The 16,808-nt window shown below is 39.0% G+C and overlaps 1 protein-coding gene across 3 annotated transcripts in view; it reads right to left on the bottom strand.

Moving 5' to 3' along the window:
• Window positions 1-16,808, bottom strand: part of ralgapa2 (Ral GTPase activating protein catalytic subunit alpha 2) — a 482,467-nt gene that overhangs the window by 16,110 nt on the left and 449,549 nt on the right. The window contains exon 41 of one of the 3 annotated variants that reach the window (XM_059986279.1): window positions 12,195-15,161. The exons of the other annotated variants lie outside the window; for them this stretch is intronic. The gene's annotated coding sequence lies outside the window, so the exon portion shown is untranslated. Of the gene's footprint in view, window positions 1-12,194; window positions 15,162-16,808 lie in introns of those variants that run through there. 3 annotated transcript variants of the gene reach the window in all.

Below are 16,808 nucleotides of genomic sequence, written 5' to 3'. Positions count from 1 at the left end.
GAATTGTTCCCAGCAATTCCTCTGCCGTCTAGAGGCCTACCAGTGTCCTCTTCCAATCAAATTTAGCCAGTTCCTCTGTCATACCTCTGTAATACCCTTTATTCTACGTTAATACAGATACATCTGACCTCAGCTTCTTTCTTTCAAATTGCATGGTGAATTTTATCATACTATGATCACTGGCTGCTAAGTGTTCCTTTACCTTAAGCTCCCTGATCAATTCTAGTTCATTGCACAAAAACAAATCCAGAATAGCTGATCCCCTAGTAGGCTGACCAACTTGTATCATTCTACAAATTCCCCTTCTTGGGATCCAACTCCAACCTGATTTTCCCAGTCTACTTGCCTATTGAAATCCCCCCTGACTATTGTAACATTGCCCTTTTCCATCTCCTTTTGGAATTTGTAGCCCACATCTACATTGTAACTTGTAGGCCTGTATATAACTCCCATCAGGGTCTTTTTACCTTTGCAGTTTCTTAGCTCGACCCACAGTGATTCTACACCTTCCAATCCTATGTTACCTCTTCCTGAGGATTTGATTTATCAAACAAGCCACCCCACCCCCTCTGCCTACCTGCCTGTCCTTTCGCTACAATGTGTACCTTGGATGTTAAGTTCCAATTTATAGACTTCTTTCTGTCATGACTCAGTGATGCCCACAACTTCATACCTGCCAATCTCTAACTGTGCTACAAGTTCATCTACTTTATTCTGTATGCTGCATGCATTCAAACATCTTCAGCTTTGTATCCATCACTCTTTTCGATTTTGCCCTCCTTTTACATTGCAACTCATCCCATTGACTGCAATTTTGCCCTTTTGCTTGTCCTTACTAGCAGTCTCACTAAACACTGTCTCTGTTTCTAAACCAGCTGTCCCATCCTCAGCCCTTCCAAAATAGTTTAAACCCTGTTGAACAGCTCTAGCAAATGTGCTCGCAAAAATATTGGTCCTCCTCGGGCTCAGGTGTAACCAATTCCTTTTGTACAGGTTGTATCTTCCTCAGAACAGATCCCAATGATCCATAGATCTGAAGCACTGCCCCCTGCACTAGTTCCTCAGCCGCACATATATCTGATAAATGTTCCTATCCTTGCACTCATTGGCACGTGGTACAGGGAGCAATCCAGAGATTTTTACCCTGAATGGTCCTGCTTTTCAGCTTTCTACCAAGCTACCTAAAATCTCCCTTTAGGATTCTCTTGCCTTTCCTACCTATGTCATTGGTGCAAATGTGTACCAAGACTTCTGGCTGCTCAGACATCCCTGACCCTGGAACCTGGGAGGCAACATATCATCCGAGTGTCTCTTTCATGTTCATAGAATCTCATCTCTGTTCCTCTAAGTATGGAACTCCATTCACTACTGCAGACCTCTTCACCTCTCTTCTCTTCTAATCATTGGTCTGTGCCAGTGGTGTAGAGCCACTTGCACCAGACTTCAGGGCATGAGGTCAGGGGTTCAAATCTAGCCAGTTCCTTGCATGAGTTCTACCCATACTGGGTAAGTGTTGAGCTAGCAACTTGGCCTTGTAAAACAGATAAACACTAAAGAAGCAGCAAAGTTGCCGCCCAAAGTGCCAAATGAGGTGCAGAAGAAATTTAGTTAATAAAAATTGACATAGACTATGACCAAGTTTATGCACAATGAGGCATCTACACTCCATTTATTATGAGCAGCTTCTTTCTATGTCATGACTAATGAAAATATTAAATATTTCTGACTTCTCAATCCATTCACAATTCCAATATGTGAATATATAACTGAAATTAGTAGAATCGGCAAATTAACTTTAAAGGCTAGTGGTGCACAAGATTAACAACATTCTAAACATCCTTAGAAAATAAATAAATTATTTGGTGACACAAAAAGGTCAATGGATACAGTTTTACAAATCAACAAAATTAGCATTAGTTATTAAGAGCATAAAACACTAGTTCATTTTTAGAAGGGCAGAAAGAAAACAGCCAAGGTAGGCTGTGAAGCTGCTGTGGAACCTTAGCTAGATCAACTATGAACAGTTTGATCTCCATTTTGTAAAATACACACTGGGGAGAACCAAACAGAATTATGAAATGATAGCAGAATGAAAGATAATAAGTAGGAGCCTTCTTCTCTGGAAGAGAACCTTATGAACAGTGATCTGATAGCTGGCTTCATTATATGGGGAAATCTTGCCTGAAAAATCTGTTGGAATTCTTTGAGGAAAGAGCAAAGGAGAGTCAGTGAATATTGCATACTTGGATTTTCAGAAGGACTTTGACGAGGTGCCACATATTAGACTGCTAAGCAAGATAGGAGCCCATAGTATTATGTACAGGAAAGATACAAGCATGGATGGAAAATAGCCTGACTGGCAGAAAACAACCACTGGGAATAAAGGGGGCCTTTTCTGGTTGGTTGCCAGTGACTAATATTGTTTCACAGGGCTCAGTGTTGGGTTCACTACTCTTCATGTTATTTATTAATGACTTGGATGATGGAATTGATAGCTTTATGGTCAAGTTTGCAGATGATACAAAGACAGGTTGGGATAGGTATTGTTGAGGAAGCAGGGAATCTGCAGAAGAATTTGAACAGATTAGGAGAATAGGCTAAGATGTGTCGGATAGAGTGCAGTGTAGGAAAGTGTATGGTCATGCACTTTGGATGAAGGAATAAAGGCATAGACTATTTTCTAAACAGCAAGAGAATTCAAAATTGGAAATGCAAAGGGACTATGGAGCCCTAGAGCAACATTAGCCTTCATTTTGAGAGGACTAGTACATCAATGCAAAATGTAATGCTGAGACTTGATAAGGCATCAGTCAGATCACACTTGGAACATTGTGAGCAGCTTTGGACCCCATATCGAAGAAAGGGTGTGCTGGCATTGGAGAAGTCCAAAAGGAGGTTAACCTGGGAAAAAAATAAGGAGATTTGATGAGCCTGTACTCACTGGAGTTTAGATGAATGAGGTGTGATTTTATTCAATCCTCCTCAATATTGAAAGGTCAAGATAGAGTGGACAAAGAGAGGATGCTTTTAACAGTGGGAGTATATAGTACCAGAGGGCCCAACCTCAGAGTCGAAGGACAATCCCTACGAACAAAGATGAGGCGCAATTTCTCTAGCAAGAGGTAGGTAAATCTTAAATTCATTGCCACAGACATCTGTAGAGGTCAAGTCAATGGATATATTTAAAGTGGTGTTGGATAGAAAGAGGTATCAAAGGTTATGGGGAAGGGGGCTGTTAGATGGAAAGTAAATCAGCGATGATCAAATTGCAGTGTTGACTCAATGGACTGAATGGCCTGATTCTGCTTCTATGTCTTAGAAACATAGAACATAGAAAACCTACAGCACAATACAGGCCCTTTGACCCACAACACTGTGCCAAACATGTACTTACGTTAGAAATTACCTAGGGTTACCCATAGCCCTCTATTTTTCTAAGCTCCATGTACCTATTCAAGAATCACTTTAAAAACCCTATTGTATCTGTCTTACGGTCTTTTAAAAGAGTCTTAATGGACAAGTGTTTCTATGCGATCCAAATGTTCTACAGAAGATGTTTCTATGCAATCCAAATTACCTCATATGTATAACATAAACTATTACAAACAAAATACAAATCAGGAGAAACTTATTAATATCTGTGATAATGTGATGGAGGAGGCAATGGCAGGAGAAATTCCACTGTGCTAAGAATAACAAGTTACAATGGAACAAATTTATTTGCACCTGACTCCACAGCAAATGACACAAGTGTATTGGAAAGAAAAGGGGAATTAAGGGTCTAATGAGAGGAAGGAACTGAAATTAACTAGAAAATACAGTTTGACTTTATTTTGACTGTGAAAATACTAGAGAAATTAATGGAAGGGCTAGTTGGGATGGAGTTTGACAAATGTATTCTGAAAAGTTTTCTTCATCATTACACAGATGTTCTGATAGAGCATGTGATACTGGATCTGCTATTAGGGAATGGGACAGGGCAGGTGACAAAAGTTTGTGTAGGGGAACACTTCGCATCCAGTGACCACAATGCCATTATTTTCTGAGTAAATATGCCAAAAGATAGGTCTGATCTGAGGGTTGAGATTGTAAATTGGAGAACGGCAAATTTTGATAGCATCAGAAATGACCTGGCAAGTGTGGATTGTGTTAGGCTGTTTTCTGGCAAAGGTGTACTTGGAAACTGGGAGGATGTCAAAAACAAAATTTTGAGACTACAAAGCTTGTATGTGCCTCTCAAGGTAAACAAGGTAAAGATAACAAATGTACAGAACCTTGCTTTTCAAGAGATATTGAGGCCCTGGTTGAGAGGAAGAAGGAGGTGCATAGCAGGAATAAGCAAGTAGGAACAAATGAGGTGCTTATGGAGTACAAGAAATGCAAGAGAACACTTAAGAAGAAATCAGGAAGGCTAAAAGAAGACATGACATTTCTCGAGCAGATAAGGTGAAGGAGAATCCTAAGGGATTCTACAGATATGTTAAGAGCAGAAGGATTACAAGGGGCAAAATTGGTCCCCGGAAGACCAGAATGATAACCCATGTGTGGAACCAAAACATATGGTGGAGATCTTAAATGCATCCTTTGCATTTGTATTTACTCAGGAGACTGATACAGAGTCTGTAGAAGTGAGGCAAAGCAGCATCAACTTCATGGACCCTGCACAGATTACAGAGGATGAGATGTTTGCTCTTCTGAGGCAAATCAAGGAGGATAAATCCCAAGGGCTTGACAAGGTGTTCCCTAGGACCCTATAGAATGCAAGAGCAAATTTGCTGGGCTCCTAGTAGAGATATTTAAAACATCTTTAGCAACAGGAGAGGTAGCAGATGACTGGAGGATAGCCAATGTTGTTCCACTGTTTAAAAAAGGCTCAAAACAGAAACCAGGAAATTATAGACCAGGGAGTCTGACAACAGTTGTGGGAAAGTTATTGGAAGGTGTTCTCAGGGACTGGATATATAAGGATTTGGATAGACATGGACTGATAAAGCATAATCAGCATGGCTTTGTGCAGGGTAGGTCTAAGTTTGGTAAGTTTGGTAAAGTCTAACCAAACTTATAGAGTTTGAGGAAGTTAACAGGAAAGTGGATGAAAGCAAAGCAGTGGATGTTGTCTACATGGACTTTAATAAGTCATTTGACAAGGTCCAGCATGCAGACTGGTCATAAAAGTTCAGTCACTCAGCATTCAGGATAAGGTAGTAAACTAGATTAGACATTGGATTTGTGGGAGAAACCGGACAGTGGTAGCAGAGGGTTGCCTCTCTGACTGGAGACCTGTGACTAATGGTGTGCTGCAAGAATTGGTGCTGGGTCCTTTGTTGGTTGTCACTTACATCACCTATCTGGAAGATAATGTGGTTAACTGGATTAGCAAATTTTCAGATGACCCCAAGATTGGGGGTGAGGTTGACAGTGAGGTTATATGTGAGGTTTTGCACTTTGGTAGGACCAAGCAGAGTAGGTCTTACACAGTGAACTGAGGAGTGTGGAAGAACAAAGGGACATGGGAATCCATAATTTGTTGAAAGAGGTATCACAGGTGGATAGGGTTGTAAAGAAATCTTTTGGCACATTGGCCTTCATGAATCAATATATTGAATATTGAGTACAGAATATAGGACATTCTGTTAAAGTTGTATAAGACGTTGGTGGGGCCTAATTTGAAGTATTGTGTGCAGTTCTGGTCACCTACTTACAGGGAGGATGTAAACAACGTTGAAGGAGTGCAGAGAAACGTAGCAAGGATTTTGCTGGGTGTGGGGGACCTGAGTTATAAGATTGAATAGGTTAGGACTGCATTCTTTTGAACGTAGAAGACTGAGAGGAGATTTAATAGAAGTATACAAAATTATGAGGGGTAGAGATAGGGTAAATGCAAACAGGCTTTTTCCACTGAGGTTGGGTGGGACTGCAACCTAAGGCAATGTGTTAAGGGTGAAAGGTGAGAAGTTTAAGTGGAACATGAGGGGAATTTTCTTCACTCAGAGGGTCATGAGAGTGTGGAATGAGCTGCCAGCACAAGTGATGCATGCAAGCTCGATTTCAACATTTTAGAGAAGTTTGGATAGGTACATGGATAGCAGGGATATGGAAAGCTATGCTCCTGGTGTTAGCTGATGGGAGGAGACAGTTTAAATATTTTCAGCATGGACTAAATGGGCCGAAGGGCTTGTTTCTGCGCTGTAATTCTCTATGACTCTAAATGTCAACAAATTCTACAGTTTACACTTTTAGGTTGTAAATGGGCAACAGAAATAATAAATGCATTAATAGAGAAGTTTCAAAATTCCGCATACTCATGAATAGTCCCAGTGGAATGAAAATGTAATAATGCAATTTAAGATATGAGATAGAGGGAATGCACGGAACCACAGGTTAAAAATCAGCTTTATTTGTCACATCTACATCGAAACATTGATGCAAATGCTTCATTTGCATCAATGACCAATACAGTCCAAATATGTGTTGGGGACAGCCCGAAAGTGTCACCATGCTTTCAGTACCAACATAGCACGCCCACAACTTACTAACACTAACCTGTATGTCTTTCAAATATGTGAGGATACTAGAGCATCTACAGGAAACCTATGCTGTCACAGGGAGAATGTACAGACTTCTTACAGACAATGTCAGGAATTGAACCGTGATTACTGATTGCTGGCACTGTAACAACATTACACTAACCATTTCACTAAAGTGGCTATCGGAAAAATGCTGGAATTCTTTGTTAAGAGTACTAAGTAGATCATAGTATGAACCACAGGAGGCCACATTGGGCCAAAGGTTGATCCCCATGGGAGGCTGCTTCTTGGTGGATGAAGGCCCCACGGAAGGACTGAGTTTGATGCTGACGAAGGAGTTTTCGAAATTGTGAGACATATGTGATTCTTGATGGTGACTATACTTTATATAGGTCTCCTTCAGTTTTTCTATATTTTCTTTCTTGTTGCCGATTGGCAGGTGGGCAATATGTTGCTTTTTTTGGGTGAGGGAGAGGTTGGGTGTTTGATGTTATTGTTGCTTTTTTTGTGTGGGAGGAGGCTGGGTGTTAGGGGTTTGATGTTTTAGCTGCCGTGTCCGAGTGGGCAATCTGTTGGTTTTTGTGTGAGGGAGAGATTGGGGGTGGGGTGGGGAGGGTGGTTTAGGGTTTGCCAGTTTTGTTTCTTTTTCTTTTTCATGGGGAAGAGGGCCTCAACAACTTCCATGGTTTTTTCTGTGGGTTCTGGCTAACTGGAGAAGACAAATCAGAATTGTAATCTACGTACGCAGTTAAATAATAAAATGAACCTTTCAACCTTTGATATTGTCAACATTGCTTTGGTAAAGGAAAAATGAGTTCCATAAATTTGATAAACTTATCTAATAAGTAGGGGCGATAGAACAAAGAAATGGATGTACTGTACCAATATTGCAAAAGGCATAACACAAATTGTCATAAAAATGAAAGTTATTGGATTAATTAATAAATTAGCACAGATTAAGAATTGACAAGAGAGAAGACTAAAAATAAATTCCTTATTGGCTTTGGTTTGTTGTTATTTACACAGTTTCACAAATATCTGCAATTTGAGCCCAAGTTATTTACAATCGATATTATTGACTTTTATGAAAGTGTCACGTGTCCTGATTTTTTGAAGAAGCATAGCTGGGTGTGAAAGTGCAGCTTAAGGATTGGTGCAAAGTGATAAGGGAAAAGTTGATGAATGAGCTAAAAAGGGAGCAGATGGAGTACATGTCAGAAATCCAAGGTTATTTATTTTGTTCAGCACAACAGAATGACAGGTTTATTTTTGAGTCACTATTAAACCTTTATTTAAACAAGGATCTGAATGTGCTTATTAGCAAAGTTTAAAATATTATTGCCTTCGTTTGGACATAATATACAAAGACAATAATGAAGGCACAGTAAACAATTTGAAAGAGCAGATGGAATGCTGGGTTCAGTTACAAGGGTTTATATCTCAGATTCTACAACTATATGCAGCTTTCGTGGAATTACACCTGGGCAGTGTGTATAAGTTTGGTGTCTGTCTCATCGGATGGATACTTGTCTTGGAGGTGGAGCGGCTTTAATTCCTCTGATGAGATTGAAAAGAATAGCTCCACAAGCACAAAGCTTAACAGAATCATAAAATGGTTATAGCACATACGGCCCATCACATCTGTGCAGGCCATCTACCAGTCTATCGGTCTTCCTCAATGATGTTGCAAATGTTTCTTTACTTCATACTGATCCAATTCCCTCTAAAAGGCCGCATTGAAACTTGCCACCATCACGTCAATTCAGATTCCAACTACACAATGCCCACCGCTCGTAATTTTCTTCCTTTTAAGTCTGTGACCTCTGGTCCACAATCTCTCCATCAAAGAGAATGGCCTACCACATCTACTCTATCCAGATTCCTCATTATTCCATACTTCTATCAAATCTTCCCAGTGACATTTTTCCTTCACCTCCAGCGCTTCTGTATTCTGCCCTTGTAACTGTTATCCCTATTCCCAGGAACCATTCTCAAAAATCTTTTCTGGGCACACTTTAATATCTTCACATCCTTCCACTTACTCTAAATGGAGGCTAAGATTGAACATAAATCACCAGTTGAGGCCAGACCAGTTTTATAAAGATTCAGCATGCCTTCCCTTCCAAATTGTGCACACGGACCCTCAGGTCCTTCTGTTTCAGTACTCTGTTTAAAACAGTATCCTGGATTCCAGATTGCCTTTCCTCGGTCTTCCTACCAAATGCATCAATTTCTGTTTCTCTGTGTTAAGAGTATGCCCACTCTTTCCACCAGTCTGCTTACATCTTGCTGCAATCTGTCACTGTCCTCTGTTATTGGGGAAAGAATTGTGAGGGCTAATAATTAGTAAATAGGGATGTGGGTTGTGCTAATGGAGTAACAGGGAACCACAGACAAAAGTAGAGAATGGATTGCAACTGCAATGAAATTCAAGTTTCTGGAACTTCACTAATTGTGTACATTATTGTAATAGAAAATTGGATTTACTACTAGACCTGTGGATAATCATTTTATTCTGTAATCAGGACCTAGTCTTTTACTTAATTAAGTCTTCCTGTGACCACCATTCTGTTATCAAAATATAGTTTTACTGGTAATCTCGCCAAATGAGAATGTAAAAGCTGCACTAAATTCATGCTCAGGTTGATCAGCTTTGGCTGGTCTCCTGGTGAACACCAGCTTTTAATAAGTTGCCTGCTATTCAAACACCAACTCCGTGTGACCTTTCAGTTTGCTCCTACACCATCATTGTAGTTTAAAAATGCAGCTAGATTTTGTACCATACAGAGATTCAGAAAATATGCTGCGCATCCCCAGGTCTGGGTCATGGATTTTACAAAAAAGCACTCCCCCAATACTGATCTCTGGGGAACACCACTATTCAATTCCTTCCTGCCCGAAGAACATTAATTTACCATAAGACTTCATCATCTGCTACTTAACCAATTCATATCTGTGCTATTAGAGTCCTTTTGTTGCAATGTATTTCTAAAAGAGACGGAAAAGTAAATGGTGAAAAAGCTGCTTGCTTTGATTGGATAGTCTGTAGCTTAGATGCTCATGCTCGAATAAACGATCACACATTTTGGACTGAGATTAAAGAAATTTCCTTACACAGAGGTTACTACATCAATGCATTGTTCTATTCAAAGAGCTGTCAAAACTCTGTTATTAAGTATATTCAAGGATGCTTTTTTTGGCTTGAAGAAGAGCATGCGTAGGTCAGATATAAACAAAAAGATCAACTATAACTTTGAAAGGGGAAGGTAGACATGTTTGAAGAATGCAACGGCCTACATGCCTCACTATTTCTTAAGCTCTTTGTTTAGAAAAAATGAAAAGAGAATGAGGAAGGGAGGGTGAGGTTTGCAAGTGGCAGGTTTCAACAGAGTGGTAGTGGAAGTAGGATTAGGAGTAGCGTCAGGGTAAAACACGACTGGAGGAGATGAGACCAAGAGCTAGGGAAGTTTGGAAAGGAGTGAGGGATAGTCACAAGGTAAAGGTATATCCACACAAGCTTCAAACGTGTTTCAGCAGGTTGTTTGCATTGTATCCATGTGTTTTCTTGCCCATGAAGCACAGACTGGTTTCCAGTTGACTTAGGTCCCCTTCACAAAAGAGGAAATCCATTTTCTAGCAGTGGGATTCTGAATTAGAAATCAGATAATTCTGCATCACAATGAATGCCCATCCAACAAGCAAGTATCTCATGACGTTTGGATTATTCTAATTTAAATCCAGCACCTTTCTCTCAAAACTGTAAAAGGCTAAAGAGAACTTACAATTTGACCACAAAGAAAAACCCTGGTCCATATTCTAGACTGAAATAAACCATTTTTTGGATTACTTCTTTGCCAAAATAGGAAAACTATCCAATGGGTGAGTCAGCATTGATAAAGTCATTGCAAGGGTCTTCCACAACCACCTTCACCCAGTGCTAAAAATTGCTTCCAAGTTTCAATGTAGATCATAATCATCAGAAAACAAAATCTTACCTACATAACAATTTCAGAAAATGTGTAGGCAGCAGCATCAACCACGAATACAAAACTTTTTAGACCTTACAAACCTTTTGATTCTGTCAAATGAGAAAGGCCTTCTGAAACTTTCCTTCTCTCAGAGAATGTTCTCCATTGTACATCTGTTATAAGATGGCAAGCAAGCTGTCATTCTAACGAATGAATCCATCACAAACCCAACCCTAGCATGTGATGGGATCCAACAAGGCAATATCTTTGCTCAAAATCCCATTGGACTGAAACAAATCTACATAAATGATGGGAATATTTAACTAATGATGGCTGCACCTGCAGAGCCCATTTCTCTCCAATCTGAACCATTAAGCTTTGGTCTGCAGATTACACTTGCATCATACACATTTGGGGATCTGAGCTCCAAGTCATTGTCACCCAGTTCATTGTTTCATAAAAAAGAACAGTTCCTACAAAGAAAAACATCTGACAAACAAAGTTCTTCTACCAGATGGTAGTATGCTGCATTGTATCACCTCCCTGAAAGTTAAGGTTCATGGCAAGACCCTGGAACATACTGAGCACTCACCATATCTCAAAAAGCACCTTTCAACAAACAGAGACATTGAAGATGAAATTTGTCATTGCATTCAGTGTACCAGCAAAACCTTTATCAATCTCAGGAAAACAGTGAAGATCAACACCTCAAACATGGCACAAAACTCATATTTCTGAAGGTAGCAGCAATCATCGTCTACTTCAACAGTTCATTGAAATGGCCCCCTATCTCAAATTATTGGAGAGATACCATCAAAGATTATGCTACAAAATACTCCAAATCCATCAGCAGATGTGTACCAGCTTGCCTTCTTAAACCAATCATGGGGTCTCTGATGATTGTCAGTGGGCACTCTTAGATGGGCTCTTGTTAATTGCACACCTGATCTTAAACTCCCCAGGCAAGCACCCCGAGCTTCACACCAGGAGCTGACCAAGAGGACAAAGAAAATTCTTCAAGGCTATTCAAACATCCAAAAAAATGCAAAACCCTCACAAACTGATGAAATTTCTGGTTTGTGACTGATGAAAAGTTTAAGACCACAAATATCTTCAATGGGAGCATGAGGAAGCCTACCAAAAATGGTGGGAGTGCACCACTTGCAATACTGCCCATCTGCCCTGGCCACGTAACTACCACGTTGACCCCATCAGCTCCCTCAGGACCCAGAAAGCTGAAGCAAGTCACCTTTGACACTGATTGAATGTTGAAGAACAATCTAAGGAGATTTAAGGGGAAGATAGATGAGCATATCAGAATGAAGAAATGGAGGGATATGTTGCAATGATAAGGTGATGAAAGGCAGAAGACAACTCAGAGTTGCCACGGATCACTTAAATGTAAAGACTGTTTCTGTAAATGCTGCTTTTGGCTGAATAAACTATTCATTCTGCAATTACAGCCTCTCCCACCCTTCTACAGAATACAGGTTCCTCAGATATAGAAAGATGCATTACATCATGCTGCTACGAAGGAAATCTTGGGATCTAGCAGCACTGGGGAGTTGAGAAGCTTTGGAGTTAGACAGAACTGGAAATAAATGAATCTAAATCTAAGCAAGGTAAAATTCAAATTCTAAGTTCAAAGTAAATTTATTATTAAAGTACATATACATCAGCATATACAACCCTGAGATTCATTTTTTCTGGGCATACTCAATAAATCCATAATAGAATCAATAAAAGACCGCACCAAATTGGGCAATCAACCAGTGTACAAAAGACAACAAACTGTGCAAATATAAAAAGAAAGAAGTAGTAATAAACAATGAGTAATAAATATTAAGAACATGAGATGAAGAGTCCTTGAAAGTGAGTCCATAGGTTGTGGGAACATTTCAATGATGGGGCAAATGAAGTTGAGTAAAGTTACCCCTTTGGTTCAAGAGGCTGATGGTTGAGCGGTAATAAGTGTTCCAGAAACTGATGTTGTGAGTCCTGAAACTCCTGTACCTTCTACCTGATGGCAGTAGCAAGAAGAGAGCATGATCTGAGTGGTGGACATGAAGGATGCTGCTTTCGTGCAACAACACTTTGTATAGATGTGGTCAATGGTAGGGTGGGCTTTACCTGTGATGCACTGGGCTGTATCCACTACTTTTTATAGGATTTTTTATTCAAGGGCATTGGTGTTTCCATAGCAGGCTGCAATGTAGCCAGTCGTTATACATTCCACTACACATCTACAGAAGTTTGTCATGCTGAATCTTTGCAAATTCTGAAGGAAGTTGAGGCACTGTCGTACTTTCTTCTTAATTGCACTTCCATGGTGGGCCCAGGACAGGTCCTCCAAAGAGATAACACCGAGGAAATTAAAATTGTTGACCCTCTTCACCTCTGGCGAATGAGGACTGTCTCATGGACCTCTGGTTTCCTCTTTCTGAAGTCAATAATCTGCTCCTTGGCCTTGCTGACATTGAGTAAGAGGTAGTTGCTGTGGCACCACTCAGGCTTGACAACCAAATAATAACATCTTTGATATCTTCAGCAACAACCAAAGATTGCATGGAGTAATTCATGCAAAAAACCCAATGAAAACCTGGGTGTAGCAGCATTACCTTAGGAATGATATCATGGAATCAGAAAGTGATTGCACAGCTTAATCTTGCTTGCATATATTTCTATGGATTATTGGATCCCTGGCCACACGTCTGGACATTTTATTTTGATCTGTTTATTTTTTCTTAAGGGCTTTGTTTAGTAATGTTAGCTTTACTTAATTACTTTACGCAAATTTTCATAATTTATAGTGCAAATTGGAAATTCAAACTAACTTCATATAATTATGTCTGCTTGGAATTTATAGCTTAATATATAAAATAAATTTAATCTGTAGTTATGTTTTTCATTGTTTCATATTTAACTGATCTGGTGCCTGATATAATAAAGATCCTTCCTTAACCGATCACTATTTTTATGCTGCAGATCAATATTTATTTAAAGCCATGATGAGAGATTGATTCAAACAGAATAGCTCATGTAAGATTTAAAATTACAATGAGGCAAAGAAGGGGAATTCTGTCAATGAAAAACATATATATTTTTCTCAAAGTCATTAACTTGTAAAACATGCAAGTGTCAATGCTCATCTTTTTTAGAGAAGCTAGTGTCTAAAAAGGTCAGCTTTCATGCACCTCAAATAACCAAAGGTCAGTACAATTTATTATTTTAGAAGTTAACCACTATTAATAAGGAAAAATTCTTTAGCCATCTCTCATTTAGAGTGATTATTTTCTTGTATATCAATTGGTGTTGCTTTACAACTAGCCACTAGGAGATGCATGAGTGTTGCCCACTATCTAATACTTCCATTTTAATTTTGATTTTGAATCCATTCAGTCACGTCTTTATTGATGCGACTTTATTGGGATTTTATTATTTGGGAAACATTGGTGAGAAACAGAAAATCACCTAAATGCACACGACAGAGAACACATTTAGATTCTTAGCTATACTGGGACAAACTATTTTAGCTGCATATCTAAGATTACAGACTAGGATTCCACTATTTGAAAGGCTGCATTTCTCTTAAAGCCAAAAATGTTTATTTCACTGTCTCGTTAAATATTGCTAATATTTAAATAATTAGGGTTTTAATTGTCTCGGTCTCTCATTCCACATTAGAGAAGAGCTAAATGCAATGAAACTGAGCTTCACATGCATATCGATACCCCGTGGATAAAGTATGAACAAATTAGGGAGCAAGGGGCCAGATATGAGCATAGTCAGGTCAGCCCATTCAAGTTCAAATTAACATCTTTGGCAGAGGGAAGCACTCAGTTTGAAGTGGATATGAACTAATAAGGCATACTGTTGATGGCAAAACAATATTATAAATTGTTACTACCAACATGGCCAATTAAAACATAAAAATCTTCAGTTATTTAAGCTGTTTTGACTGTTTTAAAATAAATTATTTAATAGAAATCTGACCTTTATTTTTAGCTCATCTATTCAGGTTATGTGACTGACTAATTTTCCCACACTACCTCTGCTTTACCTCCCCAGTCATATTGGTTTCTTCCCTCTGGGTACATCTTAAGAAAATGAAAGTTTGTTTTTTTTAGATATATTTAGTTGATGTTCTCATGTAATGTCTTATAAAAGAAATCAATAGCACCAGTAAAACCAAACCAGTTCCATTTTCAGTTCTTGGTAACCCTCTGTGTTCTCATGTAATGTCTTATAAAAGAAATCAATAGCACCAGTAAAACCAAACCAGTTCCATTTTCAGTTCTTGGTAACCCTCTGTGTTGTTCCCACTGGTTTCGTCTTCAGCTAGTTGTTCCATTGGATTCAGGTGAATGTCTCAATAGTAATCAGATCTTGAGATCCCTTAACTCCTGTAAGGGGCCTAATAGCAAATTAACTTGCTTCTGAACAGAGTATTTGTTGTGAGGAAGTCAGCAAAGAATATGGAAAATACTTTTCTTAGAAAGGCAACTTCTTCTGACACCTTCTTCCTCCCAACCGCTGGTAGAATTTCCTAGATGTTGCAAGGATGCCTCCATCATCCCCCCTTTGCCAGCCGCACGAGGTGAACAGTTGAACAGCAGTCTCCAGATAAGACCTACCAATTACAATCTTCTAGTTGCCCAGCACAAGCCTCAAGCAAGAATAAAGTCCACAGTTAAAATTTAACAGTCATGCATTTATATAGTGCTTTTAATGTAGTGTAACATATCACAGCAGCATAATTTTACAGCCTCCTGTTGTAGGTTTGTTGTTTCCCATTTCTTAGAGGTTTGATATATTTACCGACTCTCAAAACTATGATGGCTTGTTGGACATTTTAAATTAATTTATGAACTGAAATGCAATGCATCAAATTACATTTGTTTTTTCTGCTTCATAAACATAATCAAATCTGCTGTTTCATAAAGATTGCTCCAATATTTTATCATTACTCTTAGGTAAAAGGTATTAGTTACTCAATAACATTTCCAAAATCAATTAGGACCTTCACAGTCAAAATAAATTTTCAAAGAACAATTTTGTCAGATATGATCATACAAAAGACATGAAATAGTACAATACATAATAAATAAATTCATGTATTTTAATATATTTAATCAAATAAATGCTACTGTGATCAAACTGTATTATAGCTTCCTCTTGTTCAAACTGATAAGGTGGAACTTTGTGGACAGATTACTGAAATACTGGCTCTACCATGACATGACCAAGGTAGGTATTAATCCTTATTCCCAGTATTTAGACTTTTTAGAGTAGCTTGTGGTCCAGACCACTAGGGAAAATGCAATTCCGGATTGTGTATTGTGCCATGAACCAGAATTGATCAGGAAACTTAAAGTAAAGGAACCCTTAGGAAGCAGTGATTGTAATATGATAGAAATCGCCATGTAGTTTGAGAGGGAGAAGGTAAAAGCAGATGTATCAGAATCAGAGTTGAGTAAAGGTAACTGCAAAAGCATGAGAGAGGAGCTCATCAATGGCTGGAGTTTTTGGGAGTAATTTGGAAGAAGCAGGGTTAGTTCACCCTAATGAAGAAACATTCTAAAGACTGGATGAGACAATTGCAGCTGCCAAGAGAATACAAAGACAGCATAAAAGCAAATGATACAGCAAAAATTAGTAGTTCGCTTAATAATCAGTAAGCTTTTAAAAACCAACAGAAGGCAGCTAAAATAGCGATCAAGAACGAGAAGATTAAATATGAAAATAAGCCAGCCAATAAGCTCAAAGAGGACATCAAAAGTTTTACTCTGAGATATATAAAGAGTAAAAGAGAGGCAAGGATGGACACTGGACTGCCAGAAAATGATGCTAGAGAGGCAGTAATGGGAAACAAAGAAATGGCAGATCAAGTATCAGTCTTCACAGAGGACGACATCAGCAACAGTTGAAATTTGAGAACCGGGGCAGAAGTGAGTGTAGTTGCTATTACTAAGGAGAAACTGGAAGGTCTTAAGGTAGATTTGTCAGCTGGACGATATGGACTACAACCCAGTGTTCTGAAAGAGGCAGCTGAAGAGATTGCAGAGGCATTTGTAATGATATTTCAAGAATCACTAGGTTCTGCAATGGTTCCAGAGGACTGGAAAACTGCAAATGTCACTCCACTCTTTCAGAAGGGAGGGAGGCAGAAGAAAGGAAATTCTAGACCAGTTAGCTTGACTTCATTGGTTGAGAAGATGTTTGAGTTCATTATTAAGGGGTACTTGGAGGTAAATGATAAAATATGCTGAAGTCAGCATAGTCTCCTTAAGGGGAAATCTTGCCTGAAGAATCT

The sequence above is a fragment of the Hypanus sabinus genome, chromosome 12 (genome assembly GCF_030144855.1).
Source record: "Hypanus sabinus isolate sHypSab1 chromosome 12, sHypSab1.hap1, whole genome shotgun sequence".
Lineage (NCBI taxonomy): Eukaryota > Metazoa > Chordata > Chondrichthyes > Myliobatiformes > Dasyatidae > Hypanus > Hypanus sabinus.
The sequence above is the reverse complement of the archived record's forward strand: the minus strand, read 5'-3'. Positions and strand labels throughout refer to the sequence as shown.